At 39.4% G+C, this 24,926-nt stretch overlaps 1 long non-coding RNA gene across 3 annotated transcripts in view; it reads left to right on the top strand.

The window, feature by feature from the left end:
* The window catches only part of LOC116150225 (uncharacterized), a 450,186-nt gene that overhangs the window by 338,580 nt on the left and 86,680 nt on the right, over window positions 1–24,926 (top strand). For all 3 annotated transcript variants that reach the window (XR_010378073.1, XR_010378074.1, XR_004133939.2), the window contains one exon: window positions 1,190–1,275. This is a non-coding gene — a long non-coding RNA (uncharacterized LOC116150225). The remainder of the gene's footprint in view (window positions 1–1,189; window positions 1,276–24,926) is intronic.

Raw genomic sequence — 24,926 nt, 5'->3', positions numbered from 1 at the left:
AGCCTCCAAGGACCATTCCTTTGTAATGCATTGCCTTAACAAGGATGTGGCAATCTGTGAGCAAGGGAAAAAGGAAAGGAATTGGGACTATAATGGAATGTAGCCTATGGATGGAGCATGCAGGGATGAGAAGGGAGAACTACTCCAGTTTTTTAAGGCAGTCATAAAGATGGTTGGATTAGACAATACCTATCCTAAATTATGCAGATTGTAGCCACAAACCCATAGGTCAGTTTCTATCATTCTCAAACTTGTATAGCCCCAAAGCCTATATAAATTTCCCCATTCTGTTACTCTGTGTAGTCCCTGATTTTACAGATGGGAAGGGAAAAAAAAAGCCTAGAGAGGTCTGCTGACTTAGGCAAAGTCACATAGCTGGACAGTGATAACTCTGGAGTCGTTTACTGGGTGAGCAGAAACACCAAAAGATAAAGACAGAGCTGCATAACTGTGTTGGGCTCTCACTTGGAGGTTTTTCTAATTAAACTAAGAGATTCTCTAACTATATCACAGGTGCTTTGGACACATCGCTTGCAAATAAGCCTTTATCTATGTGTTCCTAAAACTTAAGACAAACACAGAAATGCGTTCAAATTGCATCCAAGAGAATAGGTCAGGATTTCAAGTGGTCCTGGGAGAATGATCACAAGAATAGTCTGTTCATCAGGCAAATATATTGCATCATGGCCTACAAATTAGAAAAATAGTATTTTGAATACTTCCACTTGGGGAATTCTCAATTAAGCTATAGAGAAAGGATTTCAAATGGACACTGTAGTAGAACATACAAAAACCTGGGTCTCAGAGACACACTGGTTTCTAGTTCTTGCCTAGTCTCCATCAGACTTTGTGATCTTGTGAAGCCCCTTAATAATCCTGCACCCACAATTTTCTTCTCTCTAAAGCAAATGACTTCAACTGGATTAATCTTTAAATCCCATTTATCACCATCCAACCATCATGATTCTCCCTAAACTCTCTTTATGAACAAATGTTCCTCCATTGAAATTACTTTCTCTGTGGTTTTTCTCCACAATATTTCAAGGCCACTATAACAGACTGCTGTAATATATAAACCTAAACTTTGTTAGGGTTGTCCATGGGGCTAGTGGTTTTAATTGTGTCTTGTTTTATATACTCACTATTTCCATGGTTATCTAGAACTCTATTGTCAACTCTGTTTTTGCAGGCAAAGAGAAAACAAGGCTGGAATAGCCAAGAATGGACATGAGTTCCAGGAATGAATGTCATGCAAGGTCCTACCATCCAACTTAGGTAAGAGTGACCAGAACGCACTGGGAAAATGAAGGTACATGTTTCATTGGTAGCAAAAGTGACTTTCTTTTTCTTATTTTGACCAAATATTCATTGATCTTGGGTAATACCATGCTAAGTTAACACAAGCTGTGTTTGTGTGTAGATGTGTTCTCTTTACAGGAGAAAATTTTCACATCTGTAGCAGATTTGAGTTGATCACTAAATAGTTAATCTTCATCCTAACTAAGGGAGCATACATACCTCAGAGTTCAAAGGGCCATTCCATCCTGGGCAGTTGGCACCGTCTTGTTCATGAGGACACGTGTATATCCCGCCTGCCACGTGGCTTTGTACTCTCTGGAATTAGATCACTGATTAGTGTTGGTTAATATTCATCCTGCCTAATTCTTCTGATTTAATAAGAAATTAGGCAGGCAGAAGATATGATTCTGTTCTGACTTCTGGAAGTCTACATTTAGCCAAAGGATCTGATCCAAACATGGTTGGATATTTATCTAAAAAGCAGACCAATGACATGAGCACAGTTGACTCAAGTATCACTAATGACTGTGAAGAGGTTTGTGGCATCTTCTCTCTTACAGACATTAGAAGAAAAAGATATTTCACAGAATCTTGAAAAAAAAAATGCACTGGTAAAGTAAAACTGAAGGGCTAAACTGTGGTTGCTTGGATAATGAATTCGTTCCAGGTTTCTCAGAATTTATATACTAACACTGTTCACATTCAACTTCCCTTTTGGCCCCTTTTCCCTGTTTTGTAAATCGATCCATTTTCCTTTAAGATGAAGGGTTACGTAAAGAATGTTTAAAGGCCTTTGATAATTTCATTCTCTGGAACCCTAGGAGATGTGTTAATGTTTTATGGCAGGAAAGCAAGATGATCTTAAACTCACCCAAGCTCTTCTAACCCTGAATTGTGGCCGGGAGTTGGTTTTGTGAGGTTTTAGACTAGTAAACAAAGTACACTTTAACCTTTTCCTGCTTCCACTCTTCCTGAAACCTTGCTCTTTTTAGGTTCTTCTGTGTTTAAAAGGGTAAAATTAGTAATGCGGGTGGCCTCCCACTCTGCATTTTAGCACGAGACCGTTCTCTTTCCCAGCACCTGGTTTCTCCTTCCAAGTCCATCCTCCGTCAGAACTCTGAGAAAGCATTCCCGCACTCCCAGCCCAGGGCTTCTCAAATAATTACAAGTTGCAGTTCTCTTTGCCCAGACGTGATCTTTTACGAGCACTCAGCAGGCGAAGCAGGTAAAATGTTGCTGAAATGCAGGTAGAGGGCCCAGAGCCCCACAGGATCTACCTTCTCCACTTCTGCTCAGCACCGTCCTGGTTATCACAGCTGCCCATGAAAGGGACTTGAACCCCCAGGGTAGGCAGAGCTAAGTCTGCAGACTACTATTCTACTCAAAAATACTTCCCTCCTTCCTCTGGACACCTATTTTATTCACTGTTTCTAACATTCATTCATTTATTCATTCATTCAGCAAATATTTATTGAGACTGACTGTGACTACCTGGCACGTAATTAGTGTGGCCTGATTATAACACCTCATTTTGTTGGAATTCTCAGTTTAAATGTCCACCTCTCCATTGGCAGTGGGATCTTCCTTAGATCCTCTGATCCTACACAGAATTCAGAACAGAATACATGTTTGATTTTCCCATATGCCCACAGGTCTCTGCGCAAATGCCACCTTATTAGGGAGGCCACAAACCAGCCTCACTTGGGAGCTGATCAGAAACACAGAAGCTCAGGCCGGACTCAAACTATCAGTTGGAATCTTGCTAACACCCGCAGCAGACTGTATGCACATTGAAGTGTGGGCGGCCCCGCAGTCCGGCCGAGCCCCGCCTGACTCTTCCACGCTGCCTTCATGCCACGGCTTCCCTTTTTGCATTGAACTGTTTGATTTTCAAACATGACATGACACTTGGTGTAAATATATTTATAGCTCCTCAGCCTCCTTAAAAGCATTTCCATGAGTCAATTAACAACTATAATTTGAACATCTATATACTGGGAAACCGACCCCTGAGAAGTTAAAATCTGACACAGATATTCCCTGTGGGAAAACATGCAAGAGGACTCATCACACGGCATTCAAAGCAGCCACTTAAAAAGAGGAGGCAGAAGGGCCACTTCCACCCTTAAGGCCACTAGCAGGGACGCCAGGGTGAGGCAAGGAAGGCTGACAGCAGAACCCTGGGAATTTGGGGATGTGGGCACTTAGGGGCCTGATCCCCCAGCAAAGCTTTGACAAACAGCACATTCGGCAGCTGATTTCTGTGGTCTCAGAGAGATGGCCTCTGTCCTCCAGATTTGTCTTCTTTGAAGTCATGAGTCCTGACCTTCAGAGAAAGGAATAGAGTGACAAAGGAAGGCTGATATTCTTTAATACCTCAAAGGAAGCAGGAGGAGCTTGGTCATTTGAAAGATGACAAAGACATTCTTAAGGTGGTTGGGGATGGGGAGGAAGGACAGTGGAGCAAGGGAGCTTAGGCAGCAGCCTCCGTGAGTCATTTCCCTCTGTGTGTGTGTGCGCACATGCATGTATTTATACACTTTTTCGCCTTTGGATGTGGAAATCATTTCAAACATTCAGAAAAGCTGCAGGAATGTCACCCATTGTTAACAAATGGCCCCATTTACTTGATCAATTTCATGTTTCCCTCTCTTTTTTCTCCCTCTCTCCCTCTCTACCTGTATAGACAGATAAAATTATTTTTTGAACCATTTGAGAGTAAGTGACACACATCAGGCGCCTTTACCCCTATATGTCTTATATGTGTATTTTAAAGAATGTGAACATGCTCTTCCACAACCACAGTGATAACTTTAAACGTCCTAACTTCTCACGTGACCGCATTTATCTTGGCATTGTTTCACCATGAAGATGACCGCTTCCTACTTGATGAATATCTTTGGAGTTGAACTCATGTTCTGACTCTTAAGCATTTTTCACTGTGATTTACTGCTGTGAGTAAAAACTGTTTTCTGTATAACCCTAAGTTTTCCTCACAAGCTCTTGGCTCTGCCGTGTTCCCTTTCTCCCCTCTACCAGACTACTTCTAATAACTGACAGTGGTAATGCAGAGCGGGGACGTGGTCACTGAAGTTGTCACTTCATGGCCCCAGTTGAAGCATTTGGTCTGAAATCTATCCTTTATTCTTAGAAAAAAATCAGATAATATGTTTGAGTTAAAAATCAAGCCATTTTTATTACGAACTTTGTCAGGCTTTTGGCTGCAGTTTTAGGTTATAGTACCCGCTGTTATCCGCAGGGGATGTTCCAAGGCCCCCAGTAAATGCCTGAAACCACAGAGGGTGTTGAACCTTGTATATATTTTTTGTTTTTTCCTATCATACATACCTGTGATAAACGTTAATGTCTTAATCAGGCACAGTAAAAGATGAACAACAACAACTAGTAGTAAAGGAGAACAATTATAACAACATACTATAAGAAGAGTTCTGTGACGTGGTCTCTCTCTCTCAGAGTATCTTATAGTACAAATTTAATGCCTTTTCCATCTCAACTAAGCACTTATCACTCACTGTGGCCATAACTTTTACAGTTTGAGGTGGGACAACAAAACTAGCACAAATTTCTTTTCCCTTCTTCACAATTTCAGTGATAGAGGATTCATTCTTACTGTAGATCTTAGCACCCCAGCATGCAGTTTTTTTACTTTCCTTATTAAATCAAGAACTTGCACCTTTTCACTTAAAGGAAGCACTTTACAGCTTCCCTGTGGCACTTCCGAACCACCAGCATCCCTACCCCGGGACCTTGGGGTCATTATTAAGTGAAATAAGGGTTACTTGAACACAAGTACTATGACACCATGTCAGTAGATCTGATAGCTGAGAGGGGAACTACGTGACTAATGAGCGGGATACACCAGACCAAAGGGTGATTCACACCCCAGCTGGGAAGAAGGGGGACAGAGTGAGATTTTTATCGTGCTGTTCTGAGTGACATGCAATTTAAAACTCATGAGTTGTATATTTCTGGAATTTTACATTTAATATTTTCTGACTGTGGTTGATTATGAGTAACAGAAACCATAGAAAGTGAAACTATGGACAAGAGGGGACTATTGTATTGTCCCTTAAGAACTATAAGAAATGAAGACAGAACTGAAAACGGAAGAAGTTACACTCTGAAATAGGCAGGCAACTGAATTGATTTTATAAACTAAAATGCTAAAGCTCAGCTTTTCAAATTATGAAAACAGCATTTCTCACCTTATGTATTATTTATTTTTATTTTTAAAAACATAGTTGAGCTGAGCTATAATATGCCCTTCCAAATGAGAAAATGTCTTAAGGTTCAAAAGGATCAAATTGTGCATATGATTAGTAGGTCAGCTCTTTAACAACTGGTCTGAAGGGAACGTCATAAAATCTCTTAAATCCTACTGAATTTGTGCCCCTGTATAAGCCCCAATGTCATCGGTAAATATAAGTGATTTTTACTCTTTTCTTCACATGTGTGTGATTTCACAAAACAGCTTCTACAAAGAACTGTCTTCTAAATTTAACAAATTGTCCCAGGTGGTTTTCATTATTTTGGAATGTTAAAACTAAATTCTGATCAGTCTTATGCATGTATGGAGACCTAGAACTAGGGAGTAATTTGTTCAAACACCTGGTTAGCATGTAGTGTCTAAATTTACATAGAAGTTAATGGACTCTCAATAAATAGGAATTCTTGCAATCATCACTCCCCATTAGGCTGCCTATAAGATGAGTTTTGTTAAATTTAATTAGCCTTTATAAATACATAACTACATTATTAGTAAATGTTCCATCAAGACTTAAATCTTTGAACTTCTTTTTTTATATCTCCATTTGCTTCCTTGGGGATCCTGTCTAGTCTCATGGCTTTAAATAGAATATACATGTTGATGACTCCCAAATTTGTGTTACTAGTCCATCCTCCCTCCTGAACCATATATACAACCAACCATCTGTTTGACCATACACTTGGATGAGATCGTACATCTCAAATTAATTCGGTCCAAACTGGAATACTATATTTGTAATACATGTAGCTAAAAACTCTGGTATCTAGAATATATGAAGAACTACAAATCAGTAAGAAAAAGTAAAGCAATTAAAACAAACAAAACTTGAATAGCTGCTTCATATCCAAATGATCAATAAACAAATTAAAAAGTGCTCAACATCATTACCTATCAGAAAAAAAATGCAAATTAAAATCACAACGTGGTGTCAGTGCACACCTACCAGAATGCGGGAAAAAAAACCCATGACAACAAGGACTGACAACATCAAGCGTTGGCAAGGATGTCTAGCGATCGGAACTGTCTTATATTGCTGATGAAGTGTAAATTTGTTCAACCACTTTTGTTCAAAACTTTTTGGCAGTATTTACTAAAGCTGAACACGTGTCCACTCTGTGACAGCATTTCCACTCCTAGGAGTACCCAAGGAAAACTAATGCATGTATCCACCAAAAAATATGTACAAGAATGTTCATGACATCTTTATTCATAATAGCCAAAACCCAGAAGCAACTTGCCCAAATGCCCATCAGTAGGAGAATGGATAAATAACGGTATACTCATACAATGGAACACTACTCCACAATGAGAGAGAGAGGGAGGGAGGGAGCAGAGCCACTGATACCTGCAGCATGAATGAATCTCAAAATACAAAGCTGAGCTAAAAAAGCCAGTAAAACAGTACATACTCTATGGTTCAATTTAAAAGAAGTTTAAGACCAACAAAAATAATCAGTAGTATTAGAAGTCAAAAGAGCAATTGCCTTGTTGAGAAGATGAGGACTGAAAGGGACAAAGATTCTTCTGAGTTGATGGCAGTATTCCATATCTTGATCCAAGTGTTGGTCACGTAGGTGGATACTTGTAAATTTATTAAACTCTGCACTTAAAATTTTGTACTTTACTGTGTTCAACTTATGTCTCATTTTTAAAAAATGGGAAAAAATACAAGTCAAATCACATCACTTCTCTATTTAAACTCTGTGATGGCTGGCTTCCCATCTCACTCCTAGACATAGCCCAGGTCCCTACTATTTACCACGTCCCACACGATCTCCTCCAGCTGCCTCGCACTGGATTCCACTCATGTTCTACTTCAATATTTCTCGAATACACCAGGCATTCTTCTGTCTCATAGCATGCCACACATTTTACATATGGTTTATTGTCAGTCTCCTGCACTTGATCATAAGCTTTATGAGAGCAGACATTTTTGTCAGTTTTGTTTACTATCATATCCCTAGATTCTAGAAGAGAGCCTGAGGTATGATAGGTGCTCAACAAGTAATTTGTAATGAATGAGGAAACCATCATCACACTATTTTCTTTAAATATCAGACACCTTTTGTACATACTTCACGTTCTTTCAGCCAGCCTTTTACTCCAACCATCCTATAGCCACTAATTCCATACAGATTTCAACCAGATTGCCTGGATTTAACATGTTGTTATTATATAACAAGTGACTCACCTTGGACCATGCAATGGATCTTTCATGTCTTAAACTGAGGCTTCTCTAATGCCAAGGGATAGAAATCTGCTTACTACGCAAGAGCAACCCAGCAAGCTTACTCCGTGGAGGCAGCCCTCGACCACTGGGCAGGAAAGCTAATGGAGAAATGCTTTCTCCCTTCATCCTCTAGGGCAAAAGTAGGAAAACTTGTTCTGGGAAGGGCCAGATAAAAAATAATTTAAGTTTTTCAGGCTACAGAGTCCCTGTCGCAACTGTTAGACTCTGCCATCATAGCCTGAAAGCAGCCATAGAAGATACATAAATGAATGGTGTGGTTTGTTCCAATAAAACTTTATTTACAAAAATAAGTGGCCAGCCAGACGTGCTCCAGAGGCCATAGTTTGCCAACTCCTGTTCTAGGCAGCAGTCTGAGACATATTTCAAAAGGCTCATCAGAAATTCCCAGCAGGAACTTTCCCTCCATCCATGTTTTCACTCCCCCCGTCCTTCCCTAGAACCACTTCCCAAATTAACTACCTGCATGCAAGCCTTAGTCTCAGTCTCTGCTTTCAGAGAAACCCAGCCTATACCATCATCCATAGAAACATGATTGCATTCTTACTAGAAGTCAAATATTATTTGATTCCTGGTAATAAGTATAAATAGTCCTTAATCTCAAATATTTTATTTGAAAACATATCATAATTAAAAAATTACATACACCAAACCAGATTCTTCTAAGAAATGATGTAATGCTAGCTCTTCTGATTTCAAGGGCCAGGTGTCACTTTTCCACAAAAAGCATTTTTAAAATTGAAATATAGTCAGTTTACAATGTTGTGTTAATTTCTGGTGTATAGCATAGTGATTCAGTTTATATATATATATATATATATATATACTTTCATTTTCTTTTTTATTATAGGTTATTACAAGGTATTGAATATAACTCCCTGTGCTATACAGTAGGACCTTGTTGTTTATATATTTTATACATTGTAATTAGCATCTGCAAATTTTAAACTCCCAATTTATCCCTCCAGAAAGCATTTTTAAACTATTATTGACCTGAACAAGACAATAAATAAAATATAAAATGTTATTTAATAAAAATAGCCCAGACAACCAAACTGTAAAAAATTCTTATTTTTGTGACTCTTCCCTCAATTTTATTCAACATTATAGAAGAACATCTTTTGTGAGAAAATTGTCACAGACATCCATGAGGAAATGCCAAACCATTTTAATGGCTATTGAAAACCTGATCAAGGAATGTTACGCTTCCTGCTATTATGCTTTTTAAAAAAAATTTCCTGTGGCGTTATAGCCTTAGGAATCAATTGTTAATTTTCTGCTGCATCCAGTTTTCAACATTTTCCTCAAAATTGTCTGTATTTGCCTGCTGTAACTTTTGATAAGTGGTTACATGGTTGTGTCTAGCAATGCACCATAAATAGGAAATTCACTAACTTGGACCACTGCAATTAAGTTGAGGACATTCATACTTGGAATCTATGCATTTGTAGCCTTAGCCTTAGCCTTAGCCTTAGTCATTTTACAAGATTTGATCTTGTCCACAGAGATATTTTATAGAGATGTGTTGATGGCATTACTATTAAAGAAACAGACAAAGGACAAGTTTTTCTGATGGTGGACTCTCCAGCCTAGATAGGCTCACTTTAACTAGGCTATGGGGAATCAAGTCCTTTCTTTGAGTTAGGACGCTAGGGTTCAACTTCTGCCTCCTCAGTTTCCTAGCTCTGTGACCTTAGATAATTTACTTCAATTCTCTAAGCCTCTGGGTTTTTTTTTTAATCTAAAAAGTGGGAATAATGATACCAACCTCACAGGATTGTTGTGAGTATTAAAGAATAATTTATGAAAAAGAGTCAACACAGTGCCTGACACACAGCAAATGTTTAGTTAACAATGACTATCACCACAGCCACCACCACCACCACCACTACCACCAGTGGCGGCGGCAGCACCATTTCTTTCAACAGACCATTTGAACTTACTTTATCTTCTTTGGACCATTTAACTCCTTTTTTTATTCTTTTATGAGGCTTGCATCCCAAGATCTGAAGCAGTGTTTCTCAACCCCTTTAGCCCTACCTCTACAAGCATAAAACGCCATGCAGTATGCTCCACATTCTGATAGGCTACCATCAGCATCATCAAAAATCTTCATAGCTAATCAAGGTAGTTCTTTGTAATTTTTATTTGGCTTTACTTTCTACAGATGGTGTTATAAAATTATTTCGTTTTATTCCTCCAGGCCTCTATGCTCCTGCTGTCCCATCCCAAATTGCATCCCCCACAGCACCTTCCTCCTCCTGTGTCCTCCAGTTTCCTACCCTCAGTCTAGGAGTTCACTAGGGATGACCACAAGCAAACCAGTCTGCAACATAGTTTCCAGAATTTCTCAAGTGCAGTAGACAATTAAATGAGGGTGCAATAGATTCAACTTAGGGTGGAGAGCAGATGCCCCTCCGGGCAATTCTTCTGCCTTCTAACTGTCCTCAACCTCTTATTAAAGTGTCAGTCCTTTCACTCACTTGAAAATTGTCCTTTGCTCATCATCATCATCCCCTCTGGTGATGTGACCCTCAGCTATTATCCCCTCCCCCGTTAAAATTCCAATTAGCTCAAAAATAGGATTCCAATGAACTATTCTAAGAGTAAAAGAGTAGATCAAACTAGTCCAGTCTAAAAGGAATAAAGGACTGCTTCCTCGATGTACTAGCTCATTTATTTTCAGTTCTTTATATTGAAATTCCTTCCCCCTTTATTTGGTAATAAAAATCTGTGAAAAGGGAATGTCAAGAAATGCCCCTGTCCTCCCAGGAGATCTGCATTAAAATCTTGAGCTAGTTATTCTAAGGGCTACATTCCCAAAGGTGGAATTCAGTGTGACTGTCCCGTGTGTATGCATGTTTGGAGTGAAGGGAAGTGGGGAGGTTTGCCTGGATGTGAACAATTGCTTCTTACATAGCTCTTTGGAAAGTATGAATTTTTTGCATATTAAGTGGTCTTAGAGTAGGCCGTATCTACGAAGAGAAAACTTCAAACCTGATACGTGTATTGCCTAGGCATATAAATAGTCCTTTGCAAATGTATAAGTATCCTTTTCACAGTAGGTAGCTTATGTAAGGGAGAGACATAATTTAAAACGAAATGTAGAAATATGGAATGATTATGAAGTTTCAAGGTAGATTCTTGTGCTGTTGGCATCTTTGAGAAATAAAGCTTAATCCAAGATGATTTGAGAAGATGAATCAGAGGTTAAAGAACACTACACAAATACTTCTGCTGTCTAAAGCTTAATTGCTTTTGGGCATTCCTCCATCTGTAAAGAGGCAGGAGACAAGATTAATGTTTGTTTGACATTCTAGCCATTAGGTATAAAGTTTAGTCTTCAGTGAGGAAAGGGAATCACTTGTAGTTTCAAAAAATGGGAGACAAGAAGCCTTCAGCTAAGGAAGGAAAAGTTTAGACTAGATATTAGGAGAAAGAATGTTCTTATGAACAGAGCCACAGAGTATTAGAGTAGGTTCCCAAAAGAGGTCAAAAGAGCTTCTGTGCAAAAAAAAAGAATGGTTTCATTAAGACATTCTAGGGTTATAAGGAATGGCTTGAAAAATGCAAGTAGAGGCAAGGCCTTTTTCTGATTCTATGGCCTTAATAGATCAGAAAGCTGAGCCACTCAGTAACAAGCTAGGTTCAAGGCTATAGGGAAAAACAAGTTCCGGAAGAACGACACTCCACTAATGAAAACGATAGAGACTAAAGAATCTTCTCCTTCATACTGACATCTATACAGTCTTTCAGAAATTCACTAAGATAAGCATGTCAGGTCAGAGAGGAAAGTGTCAAAATTGAACAGGAAGCCCAGAACTTCAGGGAATTTCAAACAGATGGACACATACATATTTAATTCCCTGAAGTCTGGCACAGGACAATATTTTATGAACTGGCAGATCACTTCCTAGGAAGACCAAAAGTCAGGCACTTTTGTACATGCATAGTAAGTCAGCTTTCCCAGTGACAGGAAAATCTTTAAGGCACCTGAAGTTCCAGCTTATTATCCAAAAGGGACCTGCTGTGTTCCTATTACCAGATCCATATCATATGTCCCATTAAAGTCCACAGAACTTATTCCAAACTATACTTCTAAAAACTCAAAGAAGACTATAAAACTGGGATCCCTTTCTCAGAAAAAAAAGTTAGTGTATGTTTTTGAGCTTTAAACTTTGAAGAGAAGAGCTTCCTGTATGTTGGCCGACTAGTTCTAAAACAAAAAATTCAATCAGCCCCTTGTGTTGAGATAGCTCCTGACATTTAATTTGACATATTCTTTACTTAATTAACTTACTAGTTTTGATATAGCTTTATCATTACAGTGGTTTTGCAAGGCTGTAAAGTGTGAGGATATATGATATATATGAGCGGTGAACATCCTTGAGAGTAGAAAACTCTTGGAAATTTTAAAAAATCTCAGTGTTCTAGTTAGTATGGCTGTGTAATAAATCATCCCAAAATTTAGTGGCTTAGAACAATAATAATCACTTATTACTTCTTATAGTTTTTATAGATCAGAAATTCAGAATCTGCTTGATTGAGCAATTCTGGCTCAGGAAACTTCATGAGGTTGCAGTCATCTGAACGCTTAACTAGGGCTAGAAGATACATCCTTTTATGACCAGCTTTGGGAGTCACACACCATCACTGCTCTGTATTCCACTGGTCACAGCAGGCCAGCCCTGATTCAGTGTGAAAGGGACCAAGCAAGTACATGGATAATAGGAAGCTAAGGTTATTAGGGACCATCTCAGTAGCTGGCTCTCACACTCAGGTGTAGGCCATACACTGACAAGTCATTCGTGGACAGGTAAATTATTCATTGACTCCAAAGTTGGCCTCAACCAGCTGGGATAATTGAGCTGTTACTGTTTTTGCTGTTTCACAGCCAAGCTGGATAGCTGTTTCTTCTCCTTGGCCTTGTGGATATCACATCCTCTCTTCCTGATTTCCAGGTATAACTTATCATTTCATGTTTAAAGTACCTATTTTAACCAGGAACTAAAGCAACATTGGTGATCTAGATTCTGTTCAGCCGCTTTTGGATTTATTCATTTAACAAACATTTGTTAAATGCCTACTATGTACAAGAGATACAATGTTGAACAAGACAAGCAAGGTCCTTAATCTCTTGGAACATATTCTAATGGAGGAAAACAAACAATAAAAAAGAGACAAATAAATATGAAAATATCAGATAATGAAAAATAATAGGATGAAACAGAGAGAAAATTGCTTAGGGAGGGCAGCTTATTTCGGTTGTGTGATCAAGAGAGGTTTCTTGGGAAATACAATTGCAGAGTCCAGGATGACAGGAGTGCAAATATTTGAGAGAAAGGCATTCTAGACAAAAGGAATAGTCAATGCAAGGTCCCTGAGGTAAAAACAAGCTTGATACAGAGGAGGAACAAAAGGTCTGAAGGCTGGAGCCACATAGGCCAGGCTGAGAGAAGGGTAGACGAGGTGATATAAACGGGCAGGGACCAGGGTAAGGGGTTTGGCTATTATTTCAAGGGTGACTGCGAGACAGTCCCTTTCCAAGATTCATTCTCTTATAATGCTTGTTTTCTTTCCTTCACTTATTTCCTATTCCCGTCCTCCCTACACTGGAGTTCTCTAGATTGAGTTCTCCTCTCCTTACAGACACACAGGAGAATCACATTTTCCTACTTCCTCACAGGTGGGTGGGGCCACTTGACGAGTACTGACCATCGGATTGTGAATAGAAGTGATGTGTCACTTCTAGGTCAAAGCCTTTATTTGTCCATGAAAGACCTGTGATTCTCCCTTCTTCCGCTGTAGCAACCAAGAAGGTGCTGTTCCCCAGCTGGTACCCAGATGGTAAGATGGTGGAGCCTCTCACAGACTGGGTCCTTGAGTGACTGACTACGTAATGCAGATCCCCCACTGACCCACACTGACATACAATGGGTGCAAGAAACAAAACTTGTGTGTGTGTGTCCCAAAGCACGGAGATTTGAGGTTTCTTAGTTAACAGAACATAACCTAGGTTACTCAGATTAATATGCTTCCAAAATATTCTTTAGTGAAAAACAAGCTCTAAACTGAGTTGTTGCCAGTCAGCGCAAATCATTCTTTTATAGCTGCTGGTTGTTCCCTCAGTATAATTTAAATCATCATTCTCTCTGTTCTTCAGTTTCTCTTACAGAGTTCCCTTTACTCTTCATTTCTGCTCCCACCTTTAGTCGGCACAAGATATTGTCACCACCAGTTAATAAATCATGAAATGAACATTTATAAAGCCCAGGTTTTCTTGTTTAGAAAAGGGAGTGTTCATTGTTCAAGTTTGGTGAGGAGGGGAGATACCTTGTTCACAAGCTGCTGCCATCCAGATGTTGGGAAGAATTTCAGAAGAAAAAGTAAGGCCTGTATAGAGACGCCAACTCCATTTCTCCACTCAAGACAGTACACAGCACCCGGGGGAAAATACCATTATCTTTCACATTTTCCCTCTCAAAGCCATCTATAAGGACACACATTTAATTTTTGATGACTCCCTTGAGGTTCATTACATTCTTTGTATTTTTTAGAAGGCTTGTATCGTAAAGAAAATCTCCTCGACGTATGGTACATGGCAGTTTGATGCTTTTGCCAGGGGCATACTGTAAATGAAAATTCTAAGCAACAGAAAAAAGCTTAGAAAGACCTAATCTCTTTCAAATGTCCTTCTTGGCTCACACCACTTCAACCAGGCACAGCATACTTTAAGCTATTTCCAATTCCTCTCATCAAAACAGGCTGGACTAATATTACCTGGGGATGCTGGCTCCATCTAAGAGATCTGCTTTAGCGAACCATCTGGGAAGGCTCCTGGATTCCTTCCGTTCACGAGGCTCACACGTCATATGGTATACATTTTCACCCTCTGAACCATGTCCTGGACATCTTACTGGAGCAGCTTGCCTCAGTCACACATGATCTTTTCAAAGACATTTTCTTATTTTAAAAACCCAAACAAAATCTTATATTGTGGCAGAGCCGTTCAAGAAGCTCTGCATCCATGAAATGGACATAAAACAAGGGTGCCTTCTTTTCTTCCCCTTCCATTTTGTGTTTCATGTCTTAAGACTGGAAGGTATGGAGAAGATGGTGGGTAACCGAGAAACATAACAGCTATTAAATGCTTCAGGCAAAACCAACCTAGAATCACCCAAGAATCAGTCACAAGTATCGAGTGCATGAAAGGCTTTTGATGTACCAAATTCGCCGTGTGCTTATAGGAAAACGGCTCAGAACCCTAGCGGTTCCCCTCCTCTACCTTAATGAGAACAGTCATCACAGTCTGTGAGAGCAGTAATAATGGAGCCAAGACTAGAGTCCTCATCTCTGTTCAAGTCAGTTAGCATTCCTGGGTTCCATGGCCAAAAACAGGAACTCTGACCCCTCATTAATCATATAAAAGGCAATATTTGTTCAGCACATACTTTATGTACAGCATAGGCATTTTGCACAATTGCTTTTGGTCCCAAAGTTAGACTTGAAGAAATAAATAGGCAAAATAAGTATATAATAGTAACTGGCTAAATCTCTCAAAACCACCCCTTTCTTATTGAGAGCATTCTGTATACCACACATTTTCATAGAAGATTGCCCATTTAATCCTCAGAACTCTGTAAAGCAGTTTTTGTTTCTCCCATTTAGCAGATGAGAAAAACTGAAGCTCTGAATCATGAAATGACCTATTTAGCCGAGATCATAGCTTAGAGTTAGAATCCTAAAGCAGATCCTGAGTTTCTTCCTTTTGTATTTGCTGCTTCTCAAAGCCTGGAAAGGATGGGAAGCCTGCAGTTAATACTTATAAAGTATCTTCTTTGACTATCAAAGACAACGGATGCAGTGTAAAGGCTGCTTTGCCAGTAATTCACTTTGTGAGTTCCTAAAAGAGTAAATATTTAGCCTAGTTAAGTTTTGATTGTCAGCTCATCTTAATAGTAACAAACATATCTAAATGATATATTGGTTATATTTTTAGAATATATAAATGTATTATGAAAATATAAATTATTAAAATATACAATAGAATTCTCTTATTTACTGTGATCAGTCAGGGTGGCTGATTCGTTAATCAAAAATCAATTGAGAGCAAATACTCATTTAACATTATATTTGCCTACCTTAAACATTTATTTTAACTAAAGTGTAATAAGTGTTTATTCACAAATCTTTTCATGTACATCCAAAGCCTTTTTAAAATAAGAGCTCCTATACACTAGTAGTGGACAATCCAAAAAGGAAATTAACAGTAAAGCTGGAAAAATAAAACAAAAAGGAAATTAAGGGAAAAATCCATTTACAATAATAATAATAAATATATTAAGAATATATTTATTAAAATAAGTTATTAGAATATATTAGAATAAAATATTTAGTAATAAACTTAACCAGGGAGATGTGAGACTTGTACACTGAAAACTACAAAATATTACTGAAAGAATTAAAGAAGACTTAAATAAATGGAGAAACATGTTCTATTCATGGACTGCAAGATTTAATATTGTTAAGATACCAGTACTCACCAAAACAATTTACAGATTCCACACAACCCCTATAAAAATCCCAATGGCTTTTTTTGGTAGAAATGGAAAAGCTTATTCTATAATTCATTGTGAATTACAAGGGATTCTGAATAGCCATATAGTCTTGAAAAAGAACAAAGTTGGAGGACTCACATTTCCCAATTTCAAAACTTACTACAAAGCTACAATAAACCTATCAGTGTGGTACTGTTGTAAGAACAGACATAGATAAATGGAATAGAATTTAGAATCAAGAAATAACACTTATAGTCATTATTATTTCAACAATAATGCCAAGACCACTCAATTGGGAAAGAGCAGTCTCTTCAGTAAATTGTGCTAAGGCAACTGGGTATCCATGTGCCAAAAGAAGTAAGTTGGACAACCCTTACCTCGAACCATATACAAACATTGCTATAGATTGAATGTTTGTGTCTCCACAAAATTCACATGATGATGATCTAACCCCAAGGTAATGGAGTCTTTGGGAGGTAATTAGGTTCAGATGAGGTCATGAGGGTAGAGCCTTCCTGGTGAGATTATTGCCCTTAGCCAGTTAGCTCTCTCCCTCATTCTTTCTCTGCCATGTGAGGGCTGGTCCAGGTTAGGACACAACGAGAAGGCAACTATCTATAAGCCAGAAAGAGACTTCTCTCCAGAAACTGATCATGGCAGCACCTTGATCTTGGACTTTCCAGCCTCCAGAACTGTGAGAAATAAATTTCTGTTGTCTATGTCACAGTCTATAGTATGTTTTAAGGAAATAGGAACAGACTATTCCTATTTCAGTCCATGAAATGGACTGAAAATGCATCAAACATCTACATATAAGTGCTAAAACTGTAAAATTCTTAGAGGAAAACAAACATAGGGGTAAATGTTCATGACTTTGGATTTAACCATGGCTTCTTATATATGACACCAAAAGTCCAAAGAAAGAAGAAATAGATAAATTAAACTTCATCAAAATTAAGAACTTTTGTGCATCACAGGACACTGTCAGGAAAGTAAAAAATACAATGCACAGAATGAGAAAAAAGATTTGCAAATCATATATTTGATAAGAGTCTACTATCCAGAATATATAAAGAATGAATTCCCTAGTTAGAATCCTACACTGTTTTCCTGCAGATAGCATCCTCCCATTACATCACCTATGAGTTCTAGTTTTAGCTTCTTTAAAGTGAAAAATGAGCACAGACTTCTTCTATATTTCCAGTATTTTTCAAGTTGTCTTGCCCATACTGAATTCAAAGCACTTGTCTTACAAGCACATCTTCTTCAAGTTTTTCCAAAGTATTTTGTTCAGTAATTCTCTTTTCACCCTCCTATTCATCAGTTTATAGAATATTTAATTGTGTCATCTTGGTGGGCATCAGCTCCACTGGATGGGCATCACTCCGCAAGTGCAGCCTGCCAGTCTTGAGCAGTCATGAGCTATGACAGCAGACAATATGCCTTCCCAAGGGAACAGGAAGAACCAGAGGCTAATGCAGTGAGACACCACATGGGAGTTGGCTAATGGTATATAACATGATGTAAACGTACATTTTTTAATTTCTGATGAATAGTTTAAAAAATGATAGTGATATAACCTTTTGACAAATTAAACATACTTCCAAATGACAGTTTAAGGTAGCAGTTTAAACTAATGTGATTTGGCAAACGGGCATAACATGACTCAAAGCATCTAAGACATGAGACATATTCGTGAGACAGTGGACACTGGAGCTAGTTTGGGGGAGTCTGAAGAATCAACAGGATCAGGTTTGGGAGATTCAGAAACAAATTTCACCTGAGTGAAGGAGGTAGTTCTATGGCCTGGGGGCAGAAGGGCATATTTTATAGCTGGAGAGAAGCAGCAGAGATCAATTTGATGAGTCAAGTTGCTCAGACTCAGCAGAGAACACTCGGTGCCTAGCGGACTTCAGAGGGTGTTTTCTGGGTTATTTGAGAAGAGAAGTTTTCTGTGATTCAAGAAGAGAATATCTAGGAAATCCTTTAGTAGCCTCAGCAGTTTCAACCTCATAGATGCTGCATTCAGGGGCCACAGTCCTCTCAGGATTTAACTTGGCCTAAAATATCCAGGTATCCTCTCTCTACCTTTCCTCATATTGGAATTAGCAAGACTTTTTCTCCCTTGTTGGAAAAGAGAGAGAAATATTCTCAGGCATTCTCAAAGGGAAAGCCAGATGGTATAACCCGGGCTAGGGTAGAATTAACATTTGGCGTTCAAAGCTTTCCACTAAGGATTTGTAGCTATGTGGATGTTACCATTTATCAGGCCTGAGTATCACTGGTGCAATATTCTTGATTTAATATTTTATTATAAATATTTATCCTATCCTACTCCTAGGAACATGAAGTAAAGCAAAATTTAGTTGTTCTTTTTTTCTCTTCAATTATTTACTAGAGAGATTTCAAGACTCAATATATTTGAAATACATTCAGTCTAGATTCACTCAAGTTTTAATTGCCGTAGCCTTAGAGGTCATCCTTTCTCTTCCTGAAGACTGAAATGTTGAGGGTCACACAATATAATGGCAGAACTGGATGTGGAACCTGGATTTCTTGCCTTTCCGTTAGTATACATTTTTCTACTGCCAGTTTTTATTTTATTCCCAAATCAAGAAAAACATTATTAAATTCTAAATGCAAGATCCATGAGGGAGATTTAGGGATCTGTGAACCTCCAGAAATTGTCAGCAAAATGTTGTATATTTATGGCATTTTTCTGAAAAAGTATTCTCAAAGGGGTTCCGTAACCCCAAACTGCAAACAAGTTATATTGTGGATGACAATGATCTAATATCTACAGTCAGTCCTTCTTCTTTTCTCCTCCTGCCACTTCTTGTGGTGTACATTTTTATTTGAATTATTTTCCTTCATAGAACTGCCAAGAACCAAGATGTGAATTGGGCTATATGTTTGGCCACATTTAGTCTCCAAGATTTAGACAACTTTGAATAGTTTGGGGAAAATATTTCTAAGCTTGTGTAAAACACAAGAACATATTAAAAAACAGCTATAAAAGCATAGATCTCTGGGAAGAATAGGGAATTATATCACTCTTGATTGCATTATGTGGGGGTGTTGTGGTAACAGTGATTCCTATCTATAAGAAGCAGGTGCTGGGGGAGGGTAGAGCTCATGCTTAGCATACATGAGGTCCTGGGTTCAATCCCCGGTACCACCATTAAATAAATAAATAAATAAACCTAGTTACCTCCCTCTCCACCCCCCCAAATAATAATAAAATTAATTTTTTAAAAAAGCAGATGCTACTTAACTTCTTCATTAATGTAAAAGCTACAAGTGACCGCTAAACAACCAGAGATTTGTCACTTTGTCCTCAGGAGGAGAAAATTCTTAACCATCTCCTTAAGCGAGTCAGACTCCTGTCCTTAACGATATTGGCCAAGCAGTGTGGTCTTACGCAAAGACCACTAGGACTGGGTCTGAAAACCTGATCCCAGTCTCAGCTCCGCCACTTTTAACTGACTGTAACTTTAGACTTGTTGCTTATGGTGCGTTTCCATTCTCTCACCTGTAAAATAAGCCTAAAATAGTACTGTTCGACTTGCTGACACACAGTGTTGTTTTAATGATCGGTATGTCTATTATGGGTTGAATCGTGTCCTCCCAAAATTCCTGTGTTGAAGCCCTAACCCCTACTTGCCTCGAAGTGTGACTATATTTGGAGATAAGGCCTTTGAAAGGGTGATTGAGTTAAAATAAGTGTGTAAGTGTAGGGCCTAATCCAGTTTGACTGATGTCCTTATAAGAATAGGAAATGTGAACATTTGAGAGATACCAGGAATGCAAGCGTACAGGCAAAGGTCATGTGAGGACACAGCAAGAAGACAGCCATCTGCCAGCAAAGGAGAGAGGCCTCTAGAGAAAGCATACCTGCCAACACTTTGACCTTGGACTTCTAGCCTCCAAAACTACGAAAAAAAGTTAATTTCTGTTGTTTGAGCCCCCAGTCCATGGGATACTGTAATGCCAGCCCTGGCAGACTAAGACAACGTCAGAGCCCTCTACTAAAAATACCAGTTACTAAAGAGGTGTAAGGAATTGCTTTTGAGACCAGGGTAGATTTTTATCTCCATTTGGAAGATGGTTTCAAACTACTTAAATCACTCCTTTGTTCCCCCGACTGGTTCTTTCCAACTTTCAGAAAGTAACTTGTTGCTACTCTTCTAAAACTTAAAACTCAGCTAAATATCAGAGTTGAAAGGTATTTTTCAGGCATCCTCCTCCAACACCTTGTTTTACAGAATGAAAATTGAGTCTCAAATCACACAACTGGCCATTTTTGTAGAAGAGAGCACTGGAGAATAACCGAATACCTTTGTCACGGGGTATTGTGAAGAAAAACGTGGGCCGTGCCGACAGAGCCCTAAGCACAATGCCTAGGGGGGAGCAAGCAAGTGCTCAGGGCAGAGTAGTTCCTGATCATGGAGAAGGGCCAGATACCTCGGTCTGGTCTGGGTCACACTGCTAATTATTTGTTTGTTTGTTTGTTTTTTCCCTTTGGGGGGAGGGTAATTAGGTTTATTTATTTATTTTTAGAGGAAGTACTGGGGATTGAACCCAGGACCTCATTCATGCTAAGCATGCACTTTACCGCTTGAGCTATACCCTCCCCCTCACACTGCTAATTATTGATAAATGCAGATTTCCAGTGCTTTGGGTACTGAAATTCTCCGCTTTCCCCCAAACCCAAGCCCAGTAAGTTTTCCCAATAGTGATAAACCTGATCTGTTTTAGAGTAAACTGGTTAGGAGCCTGATGAGTGCTTCAATAGGAATTCTTCAGTGGGAAGCACAAAGAACTTGGGGAACTGAAGGGTGGGGGCAGACCTGCTCACAAACCTTTCTCTTGTCCTCAGACTCAGTCAAAGCCACACTAAATATTGAGCCTACAAGTTAACAGCCCACCCTCTGGGGCCCCTTCCTGCTGGAAGAAAAGCAGATGCAAAAAGGCAGTCCAGTGAGGGCTAGCTGGCCCGTCAGCTCAGTTCACGGGCCGTCACCAGGTTAATGATTAATAGCCGGGGTTCAACGTGAACTGGTCCTCACAGTCCACCATCCCCCACAGCCTGACCCACTCCTAAACCTTAAAAAAAAAAAAAAAAAAAGAAGGCCCTGGGTTTCCCTTTGACCCTTGTCCTTGGCTATCTACATGGATTCTCTCCAGCTGTGTTGAATCATTCCTTTCTACCTTTTATCTTTGTTTTCCCAGCATTTCCTTTGCTCAGTAACACAGGCAGATACCCAGACTCCAAACATTTCCCAATTTGCAGTCTGGATTTCAGTGGAATACTCTTTCATGTTAAGCTTTGAAGGCTATAGTAAAGATTGCATTAGGGACAGTTACCTGCCAGCTATTAACCATTGCCTCTGGTTTGACCTGAATTCACAGAGGGCATGGTCACCCGACAGCTTAATCAATGAGCCCCTTTGGCTTTAGGGTGGCAGGGGCCAAGAGCTGCATCAAAGAAGCCTATGTGCTTTCAGCAACTGAGAAGATTCCAGTTGTTTTCAGCAGCCCTGAGACGTTAAAATAAACAAATATGAAAATGCCAGATTGCCTTTTCATTTTTTCTTGCACCTAGTGCCAGCCAGGGCCAGTGCCGGACAGGCTGCCCCCAGAAAGACTGCGGTCGTGCCCGTGAGTTCCAGCCACACCGCCCGAACTGTCATTGCACTAAGTGCCTGCCTTTGTCTCTTCACCCCACTCTCCATTTCTAAAAATGCATAAAATACCATTAGTGTATAATTACCAGACGAATAAAAGGCCTCCAACCCCTTCTCCTGGCACAGATCTCATCCCGTTGGAGGCTATAGTTGGCAGCCTTTGGCCACATGAACACTTTCAGCAGTATCTGAACACAAAGCCTTGTGCAGAAAGCTGAGCAATTGTTTGTGTTTGCAATCATCTTTGGTTAGGATTCTTCCATCCCCTAGCAGGGCGGCCTGGGACGTGAGTGAAGTCTCCGTGATGGCATTTCCAGGCAAATCCACGTCCTCTCTCTATGCCCTCAGCCTTTACGCCTTTGCAGTTCTTTTTCAAGATCTCATAAACATGTTTGGCTGCCAGAGAGCTCACAGAAAAGAGGCTGCTCACTGAGCGATTGTTTGAACTGAGGGTCTTGCTTCCAGCGCAGCTTCTGTGCAGCAGTTTGGGTCTCTCTTTCAGATGTGTAGATCTGAACTGGAATGGAACTGGAGGAATTTTTAACTATTTACTGGTGAAAGTTTTAAATACCATCATTCAGTCTTTAGACTCTGAATTCAAGAGCCCTATGTGTCCCTCTTGCCTATAAGGAGAAGAAAAATTGTATGAAACATTTACTAATGTCTGTCCACCTTGTGCACTGAAATTGCATTTGTCATATGTATGCATTGGATTTGTTGCGTGAATGCACATGTATATGCTTATAAGAGTGGGAGGTAACCATGTTTGTTCTCTATATCTGTGAGTCTGTTTCTGTTTTGTAAATAAGTTCATTTGTGTCTCTTTTTTTTTTTTTTTAGATTCCACATGTAAGTGATATCATTATGGTTACTGGGGGAGGAAAGAAGTGGGGAGTGGTAAATTGGGAGTTTGGGATTTGCAGATACTAACTACTATATATAAAATAGATGAACAAGTTTCTACCGTATAGCACGGGAAACTGTATTCAGTATCTTGTAGTAATCTATAATGAAAAAGAATATGAAAAGAAATATATTTGTGCATATGCATGACTAAAACATTATGCTGTACACCAGAAACTGATACAACATTGTAAACTGTACTTTAATTAAAAAAAAAATAAAAATAAAACACTACTCCAAATTTAAAAAAAAAAAAAGAGCAGGAGGTAGTTAAAGCGGGGGAGCCCTGTAACTTACGGAAAATATTGCAATTGAGTCTCTGCTGATAATCCTCTCAAAAGTCACCAGTGATTTCCTAATTGCCAAACTCAATGGCCGTTTCTCAGTCCTCAATCTCCTTGATGTCCTGGTGGCATTTGATACCACTGATCACCTGCACCATCTTTCTTGAAAGTCTTTGCAAAAGCATATAAAAACCTGCATCACCATGACTCTTTCTGATCGCTCTGATTCCTCTTTCCCTGGTCCTCATTCTCTTTTGCTCACTAAACAGCAGAATTCCCTGTTCCATATTGTCATAACCTCGTCTGTCTTCTCTTCTTTATCTAGTCTCTTCTGGGGAACTCTGTCCCCTTCCAAGACTGCAAATATTGCCACTCTGAATGACTCCCAGAAGGGAAGAGGCCCTGCTTCTGCTCTCAAATCTTATTCCTTTCTCAGTTCAACCTGGATAGCATACTGGTACCTCAGACTCAGCATGTGCAAAATAGGATTTAACATGTTCAACATGACCACCCAGCTCTCCTCCTGACCCCAGCTTCCAGGCTTGCTTCTGCTCTTGCATCCCCTATTTGTGTTTGGATCACCAGCATCTATTTAACCACTCAAGCTTAAAACCCCAGAATCATCTTTGACTCTCTTCCCTATTGCTCCCTCATGTAGAACAGTTAATGAATCTATCCATCTGGTCCCCTGAAAGTCTTCTGTAGTGTTTCCTTCTCCTTTCCCTCTGCCACTACACTGGTCAGGTTTTTACTATTCTCACCAAGAGTATTACTAGGCTCTCTAAGAATTTCATGACTCTCTTCTCCTCATCTTCCATTCTGTCCTGTGCATTACACTCAGATTAATCATCCCATAGCACAGTTTTTATTATATCACTCCTCACCCCAACATCAATGGCCCCACTGCTCATACAATAAAGGCCAAACTCCTTAGCCTAAAATTAAGATCATTCCAGAATCTGGCCACTGGCCATTCTGTATTCAGCCAAATGGAATTTTCCAATATTCCCTAGAAACATTTAACATTTATGTCTTTGTTCATGTTGTTTCCCTATCTGGAATCCCCCACCTATCTCTTTCTGAGACTTGCCTTAAAAACTACCTTCTCCTTGAGTATTCTTCAGGCATCTTCTTCCTGTGGCCCAGCACAACACAAAGATTACTTACCTGGATTCTCACTGGTTTATGTGTAGCTTCTTATGGTGTGTTCTACCAAAGATTCAAACATACACACAGGCATGAAAAAAATCTAATTTTCCTATCTAGACTAAACATTCATTTAGAGTAGGATTCGTATCTTACTCACCCTTTTAGACTGAATGTGTCCCCCAAAATTCCTATGTTAAGCCCTGACCCCTCCATATGATGGGATTTGGAGATGGAGTCTTTGGGAGGTAATTAGATGAGGTCATGAGGGTGGGGCCTTCATAATGGAATGAGTGTCTTTATAAGAAGAGACAGAGAGCCTGTTCTGTCTGTGTCTGTCTATCTGTCTCTCTCCTTTTCTCTCTCTTCCCTTCTCCCTCTCTCCCTCTCTCTCTTGCTCTTTCCGTCTCTCCCCTTCTCCCACCTTGTACACACATGTGCACAAATTAGAGATCATGCACACAGCAAGAAGCCAGGAAAAGAACCCTCACCAAAACCTGGCCATGCTGGCAC

The sequence above is a fragment of the Camelus dromedarius genome, chromosome 3 (assembly GCF_036321535.1).
Source record: "Camelus dromedarius isolate mCamDro1 chromosome 3, mCamDro1.pat, whole genome shotgun sequence".
Lineage (NCBI taxonomy): Eukaryota > Metazoa > Chordata > Mammalia > Artiodactyla > Camelidae > Camelus > Camelus dromedarius.
This window is presented reverse-complemented; position numbering and strand designations above follow the sequence as displayed.